At 52.9% G+C, this 14,969-nt stretch overlaps 1 protein-coding gene across 50 annotated transcripts in view; it reads left to right on the plus strand.

Moving 5' to 3' along the window:
* Positions 1–14,969, plus strand: part of CELF4 (CUGBP Elav-like family member 4) — a 322,490-nt gene that overhangs the window by 188,633 nt on the left and 118,888 nt on the right. The window lies entirely within an intron of this gene.

Here is a 14,969-nt window from a genome sequence, read left to right on the forward strand (position 1 = left end):
GGAGCAGGCGCCTTGCTGGCAAGTGAATTGCTGTGGATTTAGGTAAAACGTCCACTCCCGGTGCATCTCTCACCTCCTACATTCTCCTTGCAAATTTCTCATTTGGCAGGAGCCGATGTATGGTGGCTCCTCCCTCCCCAATATCATTATGCAATTAAAGCACACCTTTAAGCCAGCAACAGTAGATCATCTGGCTGCTGGGAGTCCGCAGGCAGCTAGACTGAAGCCGTGGCATTGGGAATGGCCCCTGTACCTGACCACCCAGGCCTCTCATGTGCCTGGCAGCAGCACTTCTGCAGGGGACCCCCAGCCTCTGCACATCGCTGGCAGGATGCCCTGCCTGGGCAGCCTCCCTGGGCCCTCCCCAGGCTGCTTTTCACCCCCTCCCACTGTTAGAGTCTGAAACCTGGCAGGATGGTGTTGGGACACAGGCTGCTCTGGAACTGGGTGGCCCTGGGCACATTGCTGACCCTACCTGGACCAGTTTCCTGATCTGCAAAATGCAGGTCCTAAATGTCCCTCTCAGGACTGCAGTGAAGATCAAGTGGGGAAACACACACACCTGCCAGTCATCAGTACCACTAACCATCACCATTGCCATTAGCATGTTCTTTGTTCCAACAAAGTTTCCCAAGAATCAGAGGCTCTGTCTTGAGCATCTTCACTGCCCCACCATTCAGGGTCTCAGGTAGGGAGGGGCCAGGATGGGCTGTCTGCGGTCAAGCTGGGCAGGGTGTATGAGAGCCGGATCGTCTCCTCCGCATCTGAAACGAGAAGGGCAGGGCTATGGGCACAAGGCCCGGCCTGCGAGAGGCCCTCAGTTGGGACTAGCTTGCTGATGCTCTGATTGATGGGGACCAGTAGTGAGAAGGAGCTGGTCTTCCCCTGGCTCATATTGAAGCTGGCAGTGACATGCGACAGAGAGTAGAGTCAGTGGCCCCAGCTCTGCCACCACTCACCAGGGCGGCGTCCACTCCACCCTCAGTCTCTCTGGGCCACCTTGGTGTCTCGCCTATAAAATGGGAATCAACTTTTCCCTGCATATCTTCCCCGCTTGTTGTCAGATGTAAGATGCATTAGCAGGTGAAGGGAATGTAAGGGTGTCGGTTGTTGAATGGAGTCTTCTTGACTGAAACCTTTAATGATGGGCTCTTGCCCCTCCCCCAGCATATTCCTCACCCCAGCCCTCAACAGGTCACACCAATTCACATGCTCAGGCAGGACCCTGCCCTACCCAGAGAACACGTTTCTCTTTCTAAGGCTCTGTTGTCTGTTATTGTTCTTACAAACTCCAACTGCACATGGAAAAGCAACCATGCACACATTAAGAAGAGTGTACTTGGCCGGGCATGGCGGCTCATGCCTGTAATCCCAGCACTTTGGGAGGTCGAGGCGGATGGATCATGAGGTCAAGAGATCAAGACCATTCTGGTCAACATGGTGAAACCCCATCTCTACTAAAAATACAAAAATTAGCTGGATGTGGTGGCACATGCCTGTAGTCCCAGCTACTTGGGAGGCTGAGGCAGGAGAATCACTTGAACCCGGGAGGTGGAGGTTGTAGTAAGCCAAGATGGCACCATTGTACTCCAGCCTGGTGATACAGAGAGACTCTGTTTTTAAAAAAAAAAAAAAAAAAAAAAAAAAGAAGCGTCTACTCAGAGCCACTGAGCTGCACCGATGCCTGAGCTAGTCGTGTGGCCTCTCCGGCCTGAGAACCTTGTTCTTCCTGGGCCCCTAAATCAGGCATAAGCCTCAGTCACCCTGTTGCCACCCCAAGGGCCTGGGCACTGCTTAATACCTGCCCCAAGCCCTCTCTGGCTGTTTTTATTCCATCCTGGGCCAGCCCTGTGCTCACACTCACAGGGGTAGCCAAGGGCCTTGACTGCCCCCTCCCAGCTTGCGAGAGGCCAGCTCCTGGTGGCAAGACCACATGCCTCTTCTCTCCCTTTCTCAGCAATAATCAGGAAAACCTACACTAGGTGCCCGGCATTACTCACAGGGCTTCTCTAGAAGCAGATCATGAGACGCCCCACTCTTCAGTCTGAGGATGTCTCTGGAAAGGAGGGATCTTTCTATCAGGAGAGGTGCCGGTACAGTCCTGCAGAGAAGGACAAGTCCCGGGCAAGATGGCCACAAAGGGCTCATTCCTCCTGGATGGTCCATGCACATCCCCTGAGGCCAGGATCCCTGGGCTTCTAACCCAGGGAAGGTGGGTTCTAACCCTAATGGCTTCTAACCTATTAGGCCCCAAGGATAACCAGAGCACCCCTGGGGCCTTGGCTACCTGTCAACAGCTCCAGGGCTGGCACTATGAATTTTTCAGCTTGGTCCTGCCATAATCCACATTATCAATGACTTGGCTAAAGATAATGTTAGTCGGATCGACTGAACCTTCAGATGACTTAAAACTGAGAAAAATGGTGCATCCCTTAGACGGCAGAATAAGAATGCAATGAGATCTCCACAGATGGATGTGATGGGTAGAATCCAACAATAAGGAATTCAATAGGGGGAAATATGGGGTCTTTCATTCAGGGCTGAGGATCTTAGTACAGAAGCAGGGACAGGAGAAGGCATGGCTCAAATGCAGCTGCTGTGCCCGAGGGCAAGTGCTACTTCTGACAGCTCAAAATAGGAGGCTCCAACCGCATTTGGCTGCCCTGGACGGAATTGCATTTGAGACTGCTTGAAGACACATGTGATACCCAGGAGAAGGAGGTGTCGGTCACGCCTGCTGTGTGCTGTTCCAATCAGTTCTGGGAATAACTGAAGAACTGGGTAAAAATTATACAAAAGCTAAGTTCAGAGGAGAGTGGTTAGCACGCTGAAGGACTTTACATGCTTGACACGTGACTCATGGTTACGGAGCCAGCACTGTGAAGCTGAGGAGGGGGCCAGCTGGGCAAAGGGGCCATCCTAAGGAAAAGGCTTGTTTCCTGTGTCTCCAAAGGATGACAGAAGGGCCACCTGTGGAAAGCACCAGACTTTAGGCCAGGCGTCCCCAAACTTTTTACACAGGGGGCCAGTTCACTGTCCCTCAGACCATTGGAGGACGGCCACATACTGTGCTCCTCTCACTGACCACCAATGAAAGCGGTGCCCCTTCCTGAAGTGCGGCAGGGGGCCAGATAAATGGCCTCAGGGGGCCACAGTTTGGGAACGCCTGCTTTAGGCAAACATGAAAAGCCTGCTACTTTTCATTGCTGTGCAGAGAGTATGTGGCAACTGGCGTGGGGTTAGATTACCATAGGCAGATAAACGGGATGCCACAAAGCAGGGCCATCACGTGGGATTGTGGTCAGGATGTGGGAAGGCTGGATGGCCTCAAATTTCCTTTGGAGAGGCATCTGGGTTCTGTGCTTCCTTCTGGGTCTGGAGAATGCAGGACACCTCCATTCTGCTATCCCCTTCTAAGAGTAATGATTTCAGTAACACTCAAGACCAAGGTGGGAAGAGTGGAACCCTCCATTTCTGAGCAGTAGAAGGGATCTGAGTAATGTAAGCCTGGGAAAATGGCCCCACCCAGGCACAGAGGCAGCCATCCTCTCCTCCTTCTCCTTGGGCTCAGGAAAGCAGGGCAACTGGTCCCTCAGGAGGAATAAAAGGACACTAAGGCCAGAGAACCCTTGTGGGATAGCACCTATTGGATTGGGAGCTGGGAACCGTCTGGGGGGGTAGGGTCTCTCTTGCTTGCTGAATCTCTCTGTCCCTGTCCCCGTGGTTTCAGGCTGTAGGTGCCTCTGCTTTAGAGGAACACTAGCTGAGGCAAGCCAGAGGACCGGGCTGGGCTCTGGGGAGAGGGAGCAAGGCCCCAGAGCAAGGAGGAGGCAGGCACAGCTCTCATGCAGAGGGCACAGTGCACAGGCGCATTTTCTGGGCAGCATCTCTTGGGATCTGCTGTGTTGGCTGGGCACAGAGAGTATGAACACAGCGATGGGCACATGGCCTGGCCTGGCTGGAACAGGAAGTAAATGGGGTTAGAGAAAGCAGTGATGCTAGGAGAGTCACTGGGACCAACTGTGAATTCCAGTCTGTAGGATTTAAGGCGAATCCTTTGGCACTGGGGAGCCATAGCATGTCTTTGAGCTGCTGAGTGATGGAATCCAGTGTAGGTATAGCACTATAAAGAACGAGGGCAGAGACGGTGAAACTAGGGAGGAAGGAGCAATTCGAGTGTCTAAAGAATTGTACATTCTTTCAATGTGCCTGTCCCTTAAGTATAACAGGGAGAGGGTGTGGACAGGGTGCTGTTGAAGTTTCAGAAAACCTTGGAGTCAGCCAGGTGCAGTGGCTCACGCCTGTAATCCCAGCACTCTGGGAGGCCGCAGGTGGATTACGAGGTCAGGAGTTCAAGACCAGCCTGGCCAACATGGTGAAGCCCCGTCTCTACTAAAAATCCAAAAATCGGCTGGGCTTGGTGGTGGGCACCTGTAATCCTAGCTACTTGGGAGGCCAAGGCAGGAGAATTACTTGAAACTGGAAGGCAGAGGTTGCAGTGAACCAAGATCGCACCACTGCACCCCAGCCCAGGCAACAAAGCAAGACTCTATCTCCAAAAAGAAAAGAAAAGAAAGCCCAGGAGCCATCCCTACATCCCTCATCCACCTGAGCAAAGGTGACAAGTGGTCCCCAGAGCCACTCAAAGGTTCCTCCAAAGACCCAGAAGATACTGTAACCACAGTGAACTAGGGCAAGGAGGCCCTGGAGGCAATGACTGGGAGAGGGTCTGGGTCCCAGTAGACCCTGGTAGAGAGCCCAGACTCCCACTGCCCCTCCCCCCCATATACTGCAGTGTTCTGGGAAAGACAGTTATACGTTTACATGTTCAGGTGTTGGGAGCCCCATGGTGGAGGCTGTGGATGAGGAAAGGAAAAGAGCATTGGCCTTTTGGCTGCTGGGAGGGCTGGGGGCAGGAGGTTTGCATCTCCTTGGGGAAGCATCTCAACACGAACCTTACTCAGCTTGCTCCTTCCTCCCCACCCCATTCTGGAATCTGCCTTAGAGCTGCCTAAGCAAGCACCCAGCCCCCAGAAGGCAGACACCCCAGAGGTTTACAGTGCCCGTGTGGTCATGTGTGCAGGCTGGTATGCACCAGGAGCACACATCTCCCCCAAACAGGGATGCCCAGGTGTTCACCCAGGTCCGCATGTTTGCACACAAATGCATGCCCACCTGCTCAGCCACAGGCATGGACTGACTGTACAGGTGTGCATGGGCTGCTCACCTGTGTGTGCAGGGCTGTTCCGTAGGGACACAGGCTAGACAGACCTGGGCTCATGCCCTTGTGTGGAAGGGGAGGAGGGTGCTGTAGCTGCCTGCTCCTTGCATGTTGAGGTGGCCCCAAACCCTGGGGTCAGGCTGGAAAAATGACTTTGCTGGCTGAAAGTGACAGAGGCTCACCGCCAACACAGAGAAGGAGGAAGTTTATGGCAGAAAATTGGATTTGATATCAAACTAGGCCCCTGGGAAGAGGTTCGGTCAGAGACAGCAGCTGCCAAGACGGGACAGGACCTTGGCATGGGCAGTGGGAGGGGAGGCCAGCCAGGAACCACGCGGGAGGGAGACAGGGCCCTCCCCACTCCCTGAGGAGCCACCAGCCCTCTGCTGTGTGCTGTCTCATCACTGTGGGGAGGATCAAGGCCGAGGGCTGACAGGCAACAGGGGATGTAGAGAATTTCCCCTGAGTTGTGGTCTAGAGTAGGGAGACGGCAGGGAGGAGGGAAGGATGGGCCTGAAGAAGGAGATGAGATCAGATGGTGGATTTCTCTATATTGTGCTCGGAGGAAACCAAAGCCTCACAAAGTTGGGCTTGTGGGTAGGAGAAGGCTGAGTTCTCACCTGAAGGACTGATGAATACATGAATGAATGCCTGTATCCTGGGACATAGCTGGGACATAGATAGTGTCACCCTACGCAGCTCACATGCAGTGTCACCATACCCAGGTCTCCTCCACAGATGGAGTCACTGAGACCCACATGATGCACAGGCTGTGTTCAGGTTGGTGCTGGAACCTGGCTCTACACCCAGCGCTCCTTCTCCTCCCACCTCCCCGGCCCGAGTCCCAGGGCTGCACAGCACCGTGCCTCCTCCTCAGCAAGCCCACCCTCCCCCGACTCTGTTGGAAGACTGGCTGGGTGTAGAGGGTGTTAACACAGCCAAACAATTAACTGAAGTCGCACAAAGGAAGGGTGGGGAGAGGGACACTCTTGGCAACGCAGCAGCGTAAGGAGAGATGGATGAACTTTCCCACTTCGCCGGCGCCACGGAGCTGACAGTAAATATCAGAGGTAATGATATTGACTTTAAGGTATTATGGCTCCAAATGTCACTTGTGCTTTCGTTCTCTTTCTCTCTTTTAAGAAAAAAAAAAAAAAAAAAAAAAAAAAAAAAAAAAAAAAAAAAAAAAACAGTCTCCCAGACCTGATTTGCGTTTTTCCTTCCTCCACTCCTGTGTTCCTACAGCAAGAAAGGAAGGTAGAGACCATCCTGTACATTGCGCCCGCCAGCCACCCAACACCAGGGCTCCTCAGGAAAAGTCAGCTGTGGCCTTCCTGTCCTTTCTGTCCCAAGCATCTCATGCAGGACAAGAAAGGCCTCCCCTCCGGGAGCATCCTTTCCCTCTGTCTTCCCCACCTGCACCCTGCCCCAGCTCAGGAACCCACTGCATCCTCTCAGGGCTGGGAGAATCAAGCAGAGACTCAGGAACCCACAGCTCCTGCCCCCAAACGAACTCTTTCCAGCGGCATCTCCCCACTCCCCCATGTCTGCCTCCAGTCTGGCTGTTGCATCATTCCCACGCCCTCTCTGACTAATGCTACTTCCTTTCTGTCCACCTGCTCCATGCTCTCCATCTCTCTCATCACACTTCCTCTAGGTAGCCACCGCCACCACCATTGCCACCACTACCGGAGCCCCATCTCCTCCTCTTCCTCCCACAAACACCCTAGCACATGAAGCCTGCAATGCCCCCTCCTAAGGTGGGTGCTGGCCCTATGGCTTGCCAAGTTTCTTCTCCCAGATCTCACCTCTAAAGACAGGTGAAGGCTCCCAGGAGGCCAGCCTCCCCAGTCTCCCACTCCTTTTCAACGTGATCCTACAGAGCTTGGCTTTTTCAATGGTGTTTTCTGTAAATACCTCCTAGAGGAGAAACCAAGAAGGGGCCACCCAGAGGAGCTCCAGGGGGCAGGGGGAGATGGGTGGAAGCAGAGAGAAGTGAGGAGGGTGGGATGGGCATGGAAGGCTCCACCCAGACAGGGAGGCTCTGGGTGTAGTGGGAAGAATAGAAGTGTGGAAGTTGGACAGGTCTGGGTTTCAAATCCAGGTGTTCTGTGATCCCAGCGATGCTACGTACCCTCTGAAAGCCCAGTCTCCTTGTCTTCCAATGATAGTGGGGATGCACCCCTCCCTGACCCTCCTTGCCTAATGGAGAATAGGGACTTCACATACACATGAAAAACTCCACATTCTCCCAGGCTCCATCTCCATGGGAACCAAGCCTCAGGTCCCACTGAACAGGGAGAGGACCAGACAAGGACCCCAAATAGGAGTGTGGGGAAGAATGGGGTCTGAGTCAGGCACACCGCAGCCTCTGCACCTTTCCTGACCAGGTGAGCCTCCCACCTCTCAGCCTCAGTGCTTTGTTTGCAGAAATGGAATAGGGGCCGTCCTGTGGGACTTGCGTGAGGTTTGGAGCTGGAAAATGGAGATGAGAAGCAAGGGCCTGGACACAGTAGAGCTGACATCTAGGGGAGACTTGAGTGTCTTTGTGGATGTTATGCGTAACTACAGTGGTAATGAAGACCTGGCCCCACTGCTGCTCTGTGCAGTAGCAGCTTTCTGGGTCCGCTCTACAGCTTTTCCAGCCCCAGTCTGGAATAGGGCACTACCCTATTGAGTGCCTCAAGATCTGGTTTGAGAAAGCAGAGACCCTCCTCCGCAGTACGGTGTACACAGGGCAGGAGAACATGGTGATAGGTATTACCTCTCCTTCATGAACATCTCCAGTGACAAAGATCACGGCCTTTTCAAGATGTTCTATTTCATGGTCAGTCTCTTTTCTTTTTCTTTTTCTTTTCTTTTTTTTTTTTTTTTTTTTTTTTGAGATGTAGTTTTACTCTTGTCACCCAGGCTGGTGTGCAATGGCACATCTCGGCTCACTGCAACCTCCACCTCCTGGGTTCAAGTGATTCTCCTGTCTCAGCCCCCCGCATAGTTGGGATTACAGGCATGTGCCACCACGTCTGGTAAATTTTGTATTTTTTAGTAGAGATGAGAGTTTCTCCCTGTTGGTCAGGCTGGTCTCGAACTCCTGACCTCAGGTGATCCACCCGCCTTGGCCTCCCAAAGTGTTGGGATTACAGGCGTGAGCCACCACACCCGGCCATGGTCAGTCTTAAGAGTTAAAAGTTTCTTCCTTAGGCTGAGCTAAAGCCTGACTCCCTCTAATTTCCTACTGAAACTTCCAGGTCACATTCACACAAATCACTGTTGATAGGGGTTCCTCATTCCTGATCACTCAATTGATTATTTAGGCCCAGAGGCAGGACTTTACTATTGTTCGTGTAAAGTATGAACACTATGTCCATCATCTTTCAAGAGTTGATCTGGTGTTCGGCTGTTGACTTAGTTTCACATTTGCCCCATCCAGGCTGGGCGCGGTGGCTCACGCCTGTAATCCCAGCACTTTGGGAGGCCAAGGTGGGCAAATCATGAGGTCAGGAGTTCGAGACCAGCCTGACTAACATGGCAAAACCTCATCCCTACTAAAAATACAAAAATGAGCCAGACGTGGTGGTGGGCACCTGTAATCCCAACTACTAGGGTGGGTGAGGCAGGAGAATTGCTTTCATCCAGGAGGCAGAGGTTGCAGGGAGTTGCGATCACGCCATTGCACTCCAGTCTGGGTAAAAGAGCGAGACTCTGTCAAAAAAAAAAAAAAAAAAAATCCCCTCCACCTTCAGGGATCTGTGAAGAAATTCTCTCTCTTCTGCCTCATCCAGATCCCTCCCCAGTCCTTGGCTCCCAACCTCAATTCATAGAGGGTTGGGGGACATGCTTCTCCCTTTGAATGAGGTTTCATTACATTCACCCCATTGGGCTTTGTAGAAGGGTGTTCAGAAAGGGCTCAATCAACTCTTCATTGCCCAACTTTGCTTGAGACCCACACTGCTACCTTCCATGGGCTACTCCCCTGCTCAAGAACCTGCAGCAGCTGCCTATTGTCTTTGTGCTGGGCCTTCAAGGACCTTGATATTCTAGCCTTACTCTTCCTCTACCTTTAAGGTCCCTTTTGCTCAGCACCCACCCCTTAGTAAGATCATTCTCTGCTGTCTCCCATTCTACCCGATAAATCATTCTTCCAGCAACTTCTCCCATCATTGCCATCTTCCCAAATCTTCCTCCTGCTTTAAGACCCAGCCAGATTCCCACCACACCAGGAGATTTTTGGTAACTGTCCTGGTCCCTGCCGACCTTCCCTCTCTCCTGCCTCCTCCAGCACCCGTTGCCTGCCCATCTCCAGCTTCACAGTCACTGCTACAGCTTTCTCTGCCTCTCCCTCCAGTCTACAGAGGGCAGAGGTTCTGTCTTCTGTTCCTCCTATCTTCCCATACCCCACCACTGAACTGCAGAGAAATCATTCACATTTAGCTTTGGAAGACCTTATGATGCGAGCATTTGAGTCTTGTCCTACTATGAGCTGTCTGTTTCTCTTCCTAATTCTAAGTTCTTTAGGCCCAACCAGAAATGATTGGGCAAATCCTCTCCATGGACTGAGCAGACACCTGGGCCTGGTAGACAGTGTGCCCTGCTGAGTTCGGGGTCCACAGGGAGATGGAGCCCCACGAGAAACCCCATCCAGGCTCATGGTTGCAGACCACAGCCACACCTCTAGACCACAGCCACGCCTCTAGACCACAGCCTGGAGCCTGGAGCCCCAGTGCCGGATCCTCGAATTACTCTCTTGAGATCCTTGTGTTCCATGCTCTCTTCCCCAGCCCCGGTCTGAGTGCCTGACATTCCAGGGTGTGATCTAGAGCCACTGGGAATGGGGCCAATTCCTGAGGTGGCTGCCAGGGAGAAGTGAAAGGACATTTGTCATTTCTCCTGCCCTGGGGAAAGGACCTTGGGTTGAGAAACAGAGCAAAAACCAAGAAAACTGTGCCTGTAGAGAAGCTGGTGGTGAGTGGAGAGGAGAGATAGCAGCGCAGGAGGGCGGGAGGTGGGTTGGCAAGGGATGGGGCAGGGGCACCACTAACTGCTCCCCAAGCCTAAGTGCCAACAGAAGCTCACTTGGTGCCTCACTGGAAATCCCCTGGAAACATTCCTATTTAAAGGAATCCGAGGATGAAGTATTGTGTAGAACAAAGACCTCCACCAGCAAAGAGGCTGTGCCTGTATCCCTTTTCTCAGGGGTCTCCCGAGAGGGCCCCTGGGTCTTAGAAGCAATAGATTCCTGAAGACACAGAGATAGATGTGGTCCCCACCTGTCAGTCCACACCACTGGCCACCTCACTGCAGACACATGGGCGCATCAAGGACCAAGCAGAGGCGGCCAGAGAGTGACCAGGTCCTGACAGGGGCTGGAGTGGGCTGGGCGCGGTGGCTCATGCCTATGATCCCATCACTTTGGGAGGCCGAGGCAGGTGGATCACAAGATCAGGAGATTGAGACCATCCTGGCCAATATGGTGAAACCCCATCTCTACTAAAAATGCAAAAATTAGCTGGGCATGGTAGCACATGCCTATAATCTCAGCTACTTGGGAGGCTGAGATAGGAGAATCACTTGAACCAAGGAGTTGGAGGTTGCAGTGAGCCGAGATCGCACCACTGCACTTCAGCCTGGTGACAGAGCAAGACTCTGTCTCAAAAAATAAATAAATAAATAAAATAAAAGACGAGCTGGAGTGGAACAGAGAAAGGCACAGAGGTGGGAGGGAGGAGCACGTGCATAAAAGGAACCAGGCACTCTCCAGGGGCCCTCATCAAAGGTCCAGTTCAGCACAGGACAGCAAGCTCAGAGCCTGCAATCCCAGCTATGAAGACGCTGTGCTAAATAATGTGCTTTGATTAACCAAGGATCATTTAGATCGCTGAAAACTCATACCCTATGATACCAAAATCTTACGTTCTTTCTATCATCCTCTTGTAAGTAAGGTGGCTGGCAGCTGACAAATTCTACTTCTACAAGCATAACTCTCTAGTGACATCTGCCACCTGTCACCCCTCATTGCGTCTAGATTTTGTGTGCTAGGACCCCGCAGCATCAATAGGGTTAGAATTCTGCCTTAAATAAGAGTTGTAAGCCTCTAAGAGAAGGCCTGAGATGTCTCTCGCGTGAAGAATGCTTGTACTTATTTTCATCATGTTCATTTCGAATACCTGGAAAAACGTTTCCTCCCTTCCTATTTCTTGTCTGTGTCCTGGTAGATGACACATTTCTGTACATGAAAATATTGCCTGGATGGGAAATTCCTTCCTTTGTCAGGAGGCTACTAATGGCATTTTTTTTAGCACGAAAGCCTACTCAACACCTCCTAACCTCATGACCCTCGCCCCCTCCCCACACAGGCCCCAAGGCTCTCTCACTTTCAAGAAGGCTTGCACCAGGAGGGTCTTTGCTTAGGCAGGTACCTGGGGTGAATTCTCTGCATGGGTGTGCCCAAGACAGACAGGGAGGAGAAAGAGGGGGAGAAATGAGTTTCAGGGAGAATCAGAGCAGAAAAGCAAGGAAGAAACCAGAAGAATCTAGAAAGGGCCTACTGTGTGCCAGGGTCCTTCCTGTTATCTCCTGGGGGCCTGAGAGGGAACAGCATCTCTCTGGTCCAGACCAGGAAGCTGCCCAAACCAGTACCTGACCACCTGACCCCTGAACTGAGGTGTGCAAATATGTGGAGCAGATTTGTCAGATTGAGAAGGGAGGGAGGTCCCGAGAGGCAGCAGATCCTCAGGGAGAGCCGAGGTGAGAGCAGGTGACCGGCGAGAGATGGAAGGAAAGGCCACAGTCAACACAGGATGGGGAGGAAGGTTTGGAGAACTCAGCGCAGGCAGGGAAGCCAGCAGGTGCCCCAGGGACCAGTTCAAGCTAGGGGACCCACAGAGAAGTCCAGAGCAAGCCTGTGTCCCAGGTTACAGCTTGGTCAGCCCCCTGATCCTCCCCGTGTCCTAGCAGAAGGGTGCCCAGCTGGGCAGCGTCTGCACGGTGCTCTCTGACCACACCTAGCCCGTCCTCCAGCCCCTCAACCCTGTCCTCGTCCTGCTTTGTCCTAGGAGCCCCACAGCTGGCCAGTCCCAAGCCGGGAGCTAACAGGGCTGCAGAATCACCAATCCCAGAAGAGGTGGGGCTGCCTCCCAGGCTTGGCCTTGACCTTCGGCTGCCGCCTGGGAGTGGTGCGTCCGCAATCCTGACTTGATTAACATTTAAATGCCATTTGGTGAAAGGAGGAGGAGGAGAAGGAGCGGGTCTGGAACAAACAAATCTCGGAGCTGGAGCTGGAGCAGGAGCTGGAGCTGGTCAGGGCGTCTGGGCTGGGTAGCCTGTACCTCGGACGCCAAGTTGAAGATCTGTACTGGTCCCGGTGGGTCAGGGTGATGACAGGGCTGGGATGTGACCAGGCTGTCTATGCCTCCTCACAATCTCCTCCCCTGATCTGCCCTGGGCCCTTTGCTTATTTCTCCAAGACCGAGGGACAGCCTTCATCAGTACAGGCTGGACCACAAGACCCAGTGGGGGTCAGACCACAGGGCTCCTCTGACCGTCCTTCCCTGCTCCAGCAGCCCCCTGGCCTGGCCTCAGTGCCCCCAGGCACCCTCTGAAGCTTCTTTTAGCCTCCCCTCCTGCCTCTGTCTTCCTGGTACTCTCGAGCGCTGGGAAGGAATCCCCCGCTCCCCTCCCTAACGCCTCCCCAGCAGGGGCTGCCACTAGAACAGCTCTAATGGGCCAGGTTGCTCCCCTGGCTGGGCATCTCCGAGGGTAGTCTTCCTATTGAGGCGGGAGCAAAGGCTTTAAAAGCCACTTAAAATGTCCTTGATGAGCAGGAGTGACCCCTTAGGAAGAAAAGAGGCCGAAATAAAGCAGAGGGGAGCCACAGGGCAGGTCCACCTCCCCGCCTTCGCATTTGGGTGGGGCTGGGGCACTGGTCCAAGCCACACCCAGGAGCCGAGCAGGGGTGCAGTTGTAAACGAGGTGGCTAATTTTGTTAACAGCCAAGGCTCTTGATTTGCATATTCAGGAGGAGTGCTGTCTTCAGAAGTCGTTAACACAAAAGTCTAAATAACTTCGCTAATGGGGCGGCCACCTGCGGTGACCCCAGGCTTGCCAGCCTAGCCTGCCTGCCAAACCCCACCCTAGCTTCCCTGAAGGAGCAGGAACCAGTCAGGCAGCTGGATGCACCAGGCAGAGCTACAGGGAGCAGCAGGCACAACCAAAAACCCCATTTCACGACTTTACTCCTGGTGCGTCTCTAACTCTCCACACCCAAGTTTAGCTCTTGGTTTAACTCTGCCCTTTGGGTTGATATGTTTGCTGAGCCAGATCCAGGGCAGAAAATGCGACACTTGCAAAGATCAACACCCCTGTGGAAACTCCAAATTACCTGTACAAATGACAGCTGGCTTTCCTATATGAATGGCCTTCACAAGCAGAATTGCCAAGGCTTAATGTATGTCCAGCATTGCTGGGGGCTCCAACATGAGTGGGGGTGGGGGTGCTGCTAAAAGCAACTAGAGTTTAATGAACACCTACTATGGACCATGACTGTGCTAGGTCTTGTTTTATAACATGTGCCTTCCTTGACCCTCACAACCCCGAAAGGACAAAGATAACAGGCTTGAGTGCGGTGGTTCATGTTTGTAATCCCAGCACTTTAAAAGCCAGGCAGGCGGATCACAAGGTCAGGAGTTTGAGATCAGCCTGTCCAATATGACGAAACCCCATTTCTACTAAAAAATACAAAAATTAGCCAGGCATGGTGGCACATGCCTGTAGTCCCAGCTACTCGGGAGGCTGAGGCAGGAGAATCACTTGAACCTGGGAGGCGGAGGTTGCAGTGAGCCGAGATAGTGCCACTGCACTCCAACCTGGATGACAGAGACTATCTCAAACAAAACAAAACAAAACAAAACAAAACAACAACAACAACAAAAAACAGAAAACAGGCTTATATGTGAATAAACCCCATGGAGACCAGGCAAGGGTAGGGGATTTTGTCACAATCACATAGCTCCATGCATTAGAACTGAGATTCAATAATGGGCGGTAGGTATCTGGCTACAAATCCCACCCCCTACTCTGTTCCACTACTGGTGCTCCTGAACTCACCCACACATCTGCAGATGCCTGTACAGAACCCAATGTCAAGCTAGCGGAGGAGCCTTCCCTGCCCAAAACCTGCTGGCATGAAGAGTATAGCTCTGCAACAGGCTGGCCTTTCTCCTGACAGGCTCTGAGCAGAGCAGCTGCATAGCTCTGGGCAACTGATTTCACCTATCTGGACCTCAGTTTCCTCATCTGTCCTCATTATGGGAATGATATCAGTAGTACCACCCTGCTTGTCATTTGAAGGGCTAGAATGGGGCCTGGCACATGGTAAGTGCTCACTCATGTTATTAACTGGGGATCCCACCACTCAGGGGCTTCGCCACTTGAAGGGCTCTGCAGAAGGCCTTGCTCACAGGTTGTGCTCAGCAGGCTGGTTCTTGTGCAGCTAGTGGGTGCCAGTGTCAGGGGAGGTCCCTGGCCCAGCAGTGATAAAGTGATGCTTGCCCAGAGCCCTTAGGCCTCTGGAGCCTCCTGAGACTCCATCCCTGGATCAAATGTTTAGTGTCCATGGTGGCGGTGGCCAGAGATTGCAAAGGGACCTTGAGCAGGTAAAGCTGAGCAACCAGAAATAGGCAGCTGCAGATTAAAAGGCAATAACTGCCGGGCATAGTGACTCACGCCTGTAATCCCAGCACTTTGGGAGGCC

The sequence above is a fragment of the Saimiri boliviensis genome, chromosome 13 (assembly GCF_048565385.1).
Source record: "Saimiri boliviensis isolate mSaiBol1 chromosome 13, mSaiBol1.pri, whole genome shotgun sequence".
In the NCBI taxonomy this organism is placed as follows: Eukaryota; Metazoa; Chordata; class Mammalia; order Primates; family Cebidae; genus Saimiri; species Saimiri boliviensis.